Source organism: Miniopterus natalensis, chromosome 8 (assembly GCF_054644295.1).
Source record: "Miniopterus natalensis isolate mMinNat1 chromosome 8, mMinNat1.hap1, whole genome shotgun sequence".
Classification (NCBI taxonomy): Eukaryota; Metazoa; Chordata; class Mammalia; order Chiroptera; family Miniopteridae; genus Miniopterus; species Miniopterus natalensis.
In genome coordinates this window covers 41,806,510-41,816,304 of record NC_142088.1, presented here as the reverse complement: position 1 = coordinate 41,816,304, position 9,795 = coordinate 41,806,510, and positions in this window count along the sequence as shown.

Below are 9,795 nucleotides of genomic sequence, written 5' to 3'. Positions count from 1 at the left end.
TCATGCCAGGGTCACTCAGCCCCATTCACACTATCTGTCTTCCTCACCCTAATTCCATCACAAAGGCCTTTACATTCACAGTGTAAGTTTGTGGTTAATTTTAAATATGTATTTTTATTTTATTTTATTTTTTTTAGTTTTAGAGAGAGAGGAAGGGGGAGAGAGAGAGAAACATTGATGTGAGCAAGAAACATCGATCAGTTGCCTCCTGTACACACCCCAACCAGGGATCCAATCCACAGCCTGGGTATGTGTCCTGACTGGGAATCGAACCTGTGACTCTTCGATGCATGGGATGACGCTCAACCAACTGAGCCACACCAGCCAGGGCTTGTGGTTAATTTTAAATTCACTTTATCAACGCTTGTTAATTAATTATGATTTAATTGCCATCTCATTGTTTACTGATATACACACACAATATTTCGCCATCAATCATTATTGAACATTCTTTGAAATCACTACTAGAGAGCCACTATTTGGTAAGCGCCACATTATTTACACTAACCCTGCCTGGCCTCACTCTGGAGCATTTGAGAGGACAACTGGGCCACATATACAACAATCAAGTAAGAAATCCCTAATATCACCGCACATCCATTAAAATGGTCAAATCCGGAACACTGACAACTCCAAGTACTGACAGAGATGCAGAGCAACAAGGACTGTCATTTATTGCTGATGAAAATACAAAATGCACAGCCACTTTAAACACAGTTTGGCAGTTCCTTACAAAATTAAACATACTCTTACCATATGATCCAGCAATTATGCTCCTTGGTAGTTGTCCAGATAAATTAAAAATATATGTCCACACAAAAATCAGCACACAGATGTTAAACCAGCTTTATTTATAATTTCCAAAACTTGGAAGCAACCAAGAAGTCCTTCAGTAGGTGACTGAATAAGTAAACTGTGGTACACCCAGACAATAGAAAATTATTCGGTGCTAAAAAGAAATGAGCCCTCAAGCCATTAAAAGACATGGAGGAGCCTTAAATGCATGTTACTATGTGAAAAAAGTCAGTCTGAAAGGCTACATATTGTATGATTCCAACTCATGACATTCTGGAAAAGAAACTGTGGAGACTAAAAAGAGCAGTGGTTGCCAGCTGTTAGGTGGGAGGGAGAAATGGATAGAACACAGGATTTTTAGGGCAGTGAAACTGCTCTGTATGACACTAAAATGGTGGATACATGTCATTTGAAATTTGTCCACACCCACAGAATGTACAACAGCAAGAGTGAACCCTGATGTAAGCTAAGGGTTTGGGTGACAGAGATGTGTCAATGTAGATTCATCAGTTGTAACAAATGTGCCACTCTGGTGGAGGGGATGTTGGTAGCGGGGGAAGCTATGCAAATGCGGGGGACAGAGGGTAGATGGGAATTCTCTGTACTTTCTTCTCAATTTTGCCATGAACCTAAAACTGCTCTTAAAAAAGTCTATTTTTAAAAAGGGGGCCTGGTAGAGAAAGAAGTATTCTGATGACCGAAGATTTAGTTTTGGATCCCTTGGAAAGATGGCACTACAGGTCAACTAAATTGACAGCCCAGGCTCTCTAACCTGGTCTGAGGCAGTCTTCTTTCTTTTTCTTTTCTTATTTTAACTTTTGGCTCTCATAAAATTACCAAAAAGTGTAATCCTGGGAAAGTACACAAATTAATATTATTGCAACCACAGGAAGGTATAAGAAAAAGTATACAGATAATTTTTTTGAAAGGTAATACAAATCGGAACACACAAAGCTATGTATGTACTTCAGTATGATAGGCTGAGGGGCCAAGAAAAAGGGTTCTTTGTTCTAAGTGCAGCAGAGTTTATCAGGGATGGTCACCTGCCAATTTTCCGTGAAATAAAAACAAATTGAAAACTCACCAGGGAGAGCACCAGGATAAGTCAGTATGAACATTCAGAAGGCGCATGGCCTTATTTTAGTGCAAAAGGAAAACAGGCAATTGGAAGGAGAATGGAAAAGAAACAATACTACCAGATGCACAAAACAAGTAAATGAAATCTCATTTTAAAGAAAATTTTAAAATGTTGAAGAATGGAGTAAGATATTTTTGTGAGTTGACATAATACCATTTAAAAAAGCCCATTCACTTTCAAGAGAGAGAAAGAATTAAGAGGGCGGTTTCAGGCCAACAGTACCTTCTGGATCAGCTGCATGTAGGTGAGGTTCTCGTGTGTTGGGCTCAAACTTGTACCTGTAGAAAATGACTTATGTATAAGTTTATTCTTTGCCCCTCTGTTTGTGTGTCGTCGCTCTAGATAATTTTTTCAATGAATTGAACTCATAAAGTTCCTATTTTAAAATAGTAAATGTAAGTTCCTATTGTGCTATTTGACATTAAATATTCTAAATAATCCTTCACGTTATATTAAATTTGTAATTGAATTTTAAATCACCGAAAGGATTTTAATTAATAAGTTTAGAATGAATGTTTAAATGCTTAAGGAAAACTGCTTTTCTCAGTTTTGTGAATTAGCCATACAAGCTTAGAGCATTAATTACAAGACTGGAGTGGAGAGTCCTCCTCTCCGTGCCTAGAAGCCCCAAATAGAGAGAACAGGTCAAAAGCCCTAGAAATGCAAGTACTGCTAGAATAGCATAATCAACTTTGAGAAATTCATTTTAAGAAAATAATTAAAACATGAGCGAAGGTGTAGCTATGAGGATATTAATCTTAGTGTTGCTAAGCGTAGCAAAAGCAGGAACAACTTAAATGTTCAAAAATGAGGCACTTGATATTGATAAACATCTAAAACTTTGCAACTCATCCTACGGGGGAAGCTGTAAGGAGTGAGTCACCGTCCATTGCTGGGTGGACTACAAAACAGCTCAGCCCCTACGCAGGCCAGCTTGGCAGCGTCTATCAAAATTACAAATGCATTTTGACTCAGCAATCCCAATCCTAGGAGTTTATCTTAGCAATGCACCTGTACTCATAGGAAATGACTTATGTATAAGTTTATTCTTTGCCCCTCTGTTTGTAGTAGAAAAAGATGAGAAACAACCTTATATAGAGGACATTGGTTAAATAAACTATGCTTCATCCACACAATGGTATATTTTGTGACTGGGAGGAATGAGGGCACTCTTGTGGTTGATAATGGAGGAGCTCCAGAAACACACTAAGAAAAAAAAGTAAGATACAGAGTAGTGTAAATAGTGTGTCCCCTTTTGTTTAAGAAAGCAGGGGAAATAAGAATGTATATTTGCATTTGCTTGTATTTGCATAAGGAAGCACTAAAAGCATACTAATAAAAGGAAAGGGGGAGGATGGAAGCAAGACTTCTGTGTTTACCTTTATAAACTTTTGATTTTTGAACTGTATGAATATATTTCTTATTCAAAAATTAAATTTAAAATAGGAGCATTCTTAAATTATGATGTGTCTGCATGACAGAATACTAGATAGTAAATAAAATTGGTGTTGTAGGTGTTTAAATACATAGATAAGTGTTCAAAATATATAATGAATAAGAAAAGCATTATATAAGAAAGTAATGTATGATCCTATAATTTGAGGAATTGTATTTACTTCTTTAGCATAGCTTCCTAAAAGTAAAATAGCTCAATAAAGTCTTCGTTTTTAACTATATTTTTTTAGCCCTAATCCCCCATGCCACAAAATATTACTGTATTTGGAGAGAGGGTCTTTAAAAATGTAATTAAGTTAAAACAAGGCCATTAGAGCGAGCTCTAATCCTCTATGACTGGTGTCCATATAAGATGAGAAAATTTGAACAGATTTGTACAGAGGGAAGACCACGTGAAGATAGAAAGAGGATGGTCACCGACAAGCCATGGAGAGAGGCCTCCAGAATTGTGAGAAATAAATGTCTGTTTTCTAAGCCACCCGGTCTGTGGTACTTTGTTATGACAACCCTAACAAACTAACACCTACAGACCTACATTCTGAAAGATTTTAGTAGCTTACCCGCCAGTGATGTATGAGAATGCCTGTTTCATACCTACTAGCTAATTAGGTAAGTAAAAATGAAAAGATTACCATAACCTGATCTGCATTTCTTTATACTTTCCCTATGTTAAAAGTTGTATTGTTGTTCTGAATTTGAGTGTCATTACACTGCCATGACCAGTGACTGATTATTCTTAGATGAATGAAGCCGAGCTGGAGGGCGGTGACTACAGTGTGTATTTACAGCGCCCCCTGAAGGAGGAATAAGGTTATAAGGCCACCCACACCCTCATGGCCAGTATTGCACCCTGGCCGGGCTACTCCCCACAGTCCTTCTCTTGCCACCTCTCAGGCCTCACCTTTGCTGCTCTTTTCCCAGCTTGAACACCAGTTCTCCCAGAGACCACACCTAGGCAAGTATGTGGGACGGGCAAGTATTTCAATTCCAGAAACGATCAGAAAAATCTCCATAAGAAGCACATCTGAGGAGCTGAGCACCACAGTAAATGAAAACAATTTCTCTGTGCAAAACAAACGAAAACAAATGAACACAGAAACAAGCACCTAGTCTTAAAGTTCAGGAACACTTTGAACTCTGACTGTTTTCGCATTGTATTGCAACATCCTTATATCTGAACCATCTAATGACTATAAAGTAGGATGCTTTACAAGGGAGAACTTGTTGGCTCATTAAATTAGGGCAAAGCTAATTTATTAAGAATGCCAAGAAACGTGAAGAAGGAAGCTAGGAACTAAGAGGAAATAGGCTTACTTGACTGTCACCAGCACAAACAAGAAAGCTGCATTTGAATCTGAATACATCCCAGAAGCTGAGTGACTTTACCCAGCAGGGATACACAGCTGGGTGTACCAGGGAGACCAGTGCTGAGCAGCCGGCCCAGAAGGCACTTCTAAAGACATGGCTACTTAATCTCATCTGATCTTTGCGGTGGCCTCCTTTGGGCACATGAAAACTTTTACTTATGCCTCATTTCTCTACTTCCTGCCCATGTTGCCTTTTAGAAACCAAAAAGTGCTCTGAAGACAGATGCTCAACAGTTCAGAGAACTTGAATCCTACTCAGTTGTCAGTGTTCGCAACAGAGACATAGTGCTGTACTTTCATGCAACAAAAATTTTCAACAACTATACTTTTATTACTTACCTGGCTCACTTTCTATAATAGATTTTGGTTGTAGGAAGCCTTTCGATTTTTACCACAAGTAATTTCAAACCATTTGTCATAGTAAACTAACTTCCTCTTCCTTTTCTTGTATAATTAAACTCATCTAAGATGCCATAGTATGGTTACCCCATATTTTAATACACCAGAAATATAATATACAAAGGTACTTCACTGATGGACACACCAAAGTTTAGTTTTGTAATGCTCTTTTCCACTGGCCCCTCTCAGTCCAGCATTCTACATCATAAATACATAGATCAGGGGATATCTGAATTAAGTGGCTGCTCCTTCTATCTGTTCTCCCGGGTTAAAGCCAGTCTAACAAGCCTTGCCAGTTTGGAACTCAAGAAATTGATTAGCATCTGCATAAGTGCAGCCCGGCCGCTCCAGCAGTTATGGCTTATCACAGAGAAACATTCCTGCTTCCCTCCTCCCAAACTCCATTCCTCCTTACGCTGTCTTTTTGCCACTTGAACCTAACATTCTTGAATTTCCTGAGATCTCTTGGGTTGATACTATCTTTATATCTAATAATAAGTACCTGACGTTTGATTTCATCATCTTTCTTGCCTGGTTAATAAATTCCCCCCAAGCAAATAGGAGACATCTTATTAGACTTCCTTTATCAACGTCAGTTTGGCCTAAGGGGGAAGGATTCTGTGCAAGGAGATAGAAGATTTAAATTCCAGCACCAGCTCCTTTCATAACTGGTTATGTGACCTTGGAAAAGCAATTTAGGTCCTCAGTACCTCTAGCATGTCGTTTTCTAACTGTAATAAATATTATAAATCCATTCTATTCTCATCATTTTTTTTCATCAAAAAGAATTCATCAAATGCCTACTCGGTGATGGCCCATTGCAGGGTGAGGGAGGCAATCAGGACCCCTGTTAGTCGGTCAGAGGTCTAAAGCAGAGCATTTGAGCCTCTTATGAGGCTTTGTTCATATAAACCTCATATGAGCATTTGTTCGCAAAGTTTTACTACTCTGTGGGGAAATAAGAAAATACCCAGTAAAAATCGGTCCTTTAACTTAAGATTTTTCTTTTTGGTGTAAAAAATGTCATTTCTTTTATGAAATTATGGCCCTAGTAGATGTTACTTTCTAAACTTGTCCTTACCACTTTTTTTTTTTTTTTAATTTTGCTTTTTAAAAAATTTTAATCTTTAAAAGGTTTTGCTAACAGGTGAATTCCAAGTCTGTGCTCTACAAGACTACAGAGTTCTACACTAGGCCATATCTCTCTTGAGAAGAAGCTTGGATCCCACCTCTAGCAGCCATCCTCCTCTTCTGGACTCTGGTGTCTAGTGTTAGAACATGCTGAGCTGATGATCTCTGGGCAAGCTGGGACCTAGCGTCCATGCTGCCTTTTAGTGTCCATGGCAGGTGGGTAAGTCGTATAACCCCTCCATACCTCAGGTTCCTGCTCCGTAAAATGGTGTTAAGAGAGATCACTCCTTCACCTCTTATCCTAAAAGGTGACAAAGACTTTCTCCTTGACATACCTCTAATCCTGTTCCTCTAAAACCGGAAACGCCCTAACCTTGGGCTCTGTCCTTAAGCCATTAGTTCAGTTTTAGCAATAACCCTGCTAGGTTGGTTTAGCAGAAAATCGCCAACCCATGATATCTGATCAAATTCCTCATTCCCTGCCCTCAATATCTTATCACCCTGGTTTGCCTTCTGCAAGAATGCGGTTGAGTCAGTCTAGCAAGAATCTCTTTAGCCTTGATGTTTTATCTTGGTAACTTGCCTTACACTGATCCCCACCCTGCTCTTTGGCTATAAATCTCCTCTGGTCCTTGTACGCCTGGACCTCTCTCCCCTATTTAAAATCCCATTCTAATAGACTCAGTGAATTAAGTCTTCTTGGAACAAGTGTCATGATTTATTTTTTTTTTAAACATGGAACACGGAGAATGACATGTACACACGCACAGCTCTCTGCTCCCTGTTCCCTGGGCGCTAGTTGCACACCGCTTCACCCTTTCCACCCTCCCCGATCAAGCACACCTGAATGCCAGGTAGGTTACATTAATGCTATTTAGTGGTTCTCAACCTGGGGTGGGCATCAGAAGAACTGCCAGTGGTTATTAATCACAGGTTACCAGGCCCCACCCTGGGGTAGGACTTGAACATTTGCATTTCTGGTAAGTTCTCAAATGATGTTGCTGCTGCTGGTGGTGGTCCTGGAGCCACACTTTGACAACCCTTGTAGGATAAGAACTTTGAATCCACTAGAATTTCGTAATCAACCAACCAATCAATCAATCATTCACAAACTGCACTTCTATTATTTGTAGTAAATTACTTTCTGCACTTTGGTTTAGCTACTGAATTAGCAACCCTTCAAGGGCCATTCAGCTAAAAAATTCTGTGTTTGAGTGAGGCAAGACAATGATGCTAACACTCAGTATCAGGAACCAAGGATGGCGTAGGGTGTTTTCATTTCCTGCGTGAGTACAGAAGGCGGTGCGCTCCTCCACGTCTTGACACACGGATGAGAATCTTCTCTTTGCCTTGGAGATCTCTCTAAGGAAATCACATTCGGGCTCCGCCGAGGCTGGAGGGAGAGCCTTCCAGGCCCAGCAAATGCTGAAATTTGCTTTTAAAATTGTCCAAGACAGGCACCACGCTGGTGTACTGGCTTTTCTCTGATAGAGCTTACCGGTCATTTTAAGGTGAAATTCAAAAAGAACCCCCCCCAAAATTGAGATTACATAACATAGACTTTCCTAATAGTGATGTGTTTTCCGTGAAAACATGTCAACCGATTGTTTTCGGAGGCTGTTTGTCCGAAAGACAGAAGAAATCGTCCTCTGGGGCTCTGGAAGTCTGTTGGCTTTAGGGTCCCAGGTGCCAGGAGAGGCATCGTCAGGGCAGCAGCGGGGAGGCCCCGGGCAGCGCCCCCCTCGGCCCCGCGTCCCCTGCACGAGCCTCTCACTGGGGCGCTCGCACCGGGAGCCCCGTATCCCGCCCCCCCGCCGCCCCCCGCTCTTTCACAGCACCCCCACCACCCGCCTCGCGAACGGGAACTGATTCACAGGAATCATCCGCTCATGGCTACTCACTTTTAATCTACTATTTATTTCTTTTATTTAATTTTTTTAAACAAAGAACACCAGCTCTTTATCTCTTCCTGACCCAGAAACGATCGGTGTGAACGATGAGGGTAAGCGAGGACCGGAGACCACGGCTACCCTCCCTTCGCCCGGCGAACCCCGACGGCCGGGAGGGGACGGGCCCGGCGGTCTCGCTCTGCGGGTGCTGCGCTCGGCGCCCCCGGCCGGTTCTGCTGGAGGGGGGGGGGAAGGGGGGGAGGGGAAGGGGGGAGGGGAAGGGGGAGGGGGAGCCGAGGCCCGAGACGGAGCCGGCAGGTGCGGGGACCGCGGCGTGTGTGCCCCGAGGCCCACGTCTCCCCGCGGCCCCGCCGTCCACGCGCGGTCGGGGCGCGCCCGTCTCGGCTCCGCGGTGCCGCAGATCCCGCGTCCGCGCCCCAGGCCGCCCGCAGCGGAGCCGGGCCGCGCGCGGGGGACCTGGAACCCGCTGCTCGCTGTTCAATAGAAGGAGCTGTTCACACATCGGAGTTCTCCGTGTGTCAGGCATTGTGATGAGGACTTTCCTGTATTAATGCATTTCATTCTTACAACAGCCCCGGAAATGCTATGATGAGCTCCATTTTATAGACGGACAGACTGAGGCACAAAGAATTAACTTGCCCAGGGTCGCACTAATTATTAAGAAGTAAAGAAAGATAGGATTCAGACCATCTCTGGTTCCAGAGTGCGTTCTATGCTACTTTTTCTTTCTTTCTTTTTTTAATGGATAACAGCCTTCTAGATTAATTAAATACATAATTCAGACGTCTTATTAAACCACTTGACAATCAGAACCCTGTTATGGATTGAGTGTCCCCCCGCCCCAAAAGATAATCCCCAGTGCTCCAGAATGTGACCTTTTTAAGAAACAGGGTTGTTGCAGATGTACTTAGTTAAGGTGAGGTCATACTGGGGTCGGGTGGGCCCTTGATCCAGTATGACTGGTGTCCTTATGAGAAGACGGCCACGTGGAGACAGACACAGAGATAAGGCCGTGTATAGATATGCATCTGCAAGCCAAGGAATGTCAAAGATTGTCCGCAGAGCATCCGAAGCTAGGAAACGGCAAGGAAGGGTTCCCTTCCAGGGCTCAGAGGGAAGGGGGCCTTGCCAACACCTAGGTTTCAGACTCCTAGCCATCGGAACTATGAGACCATAAACTTCTGTTATTTTAAGCCACCCTGTTTGTGGCACTTTGGTATGGCAGCCCTAGGAAACCAGCATGGAACTGATACATTTATTCCTCATTTTCTCTCCCTCCTAACGTTCAATGGCAGTGCTATAGAATAGCAGCCCTACTTGGTAGGGCAAGAAGCAAAAATCTGAGTTGTTCATTCAATCAGAGCCTACCTGACTCCCAGCACATTGTAGGTGCTTAAAAAAAATGTTTGTTGATTGAATAAATTCTTCCAGTATTTATTAAGGACTACTCTTTGCCAGGATTATCTAAAAATGGGACAAAAAGTCTTAAAAATCAAGTGTAGAGGGTAACATTCCCTGTTGTAAATCTACAGATGACTTGATAAATATTAGCCACCAGGCTTTCTTTCAGCATCCCTAACACAAGTAAATGACTGTGTTA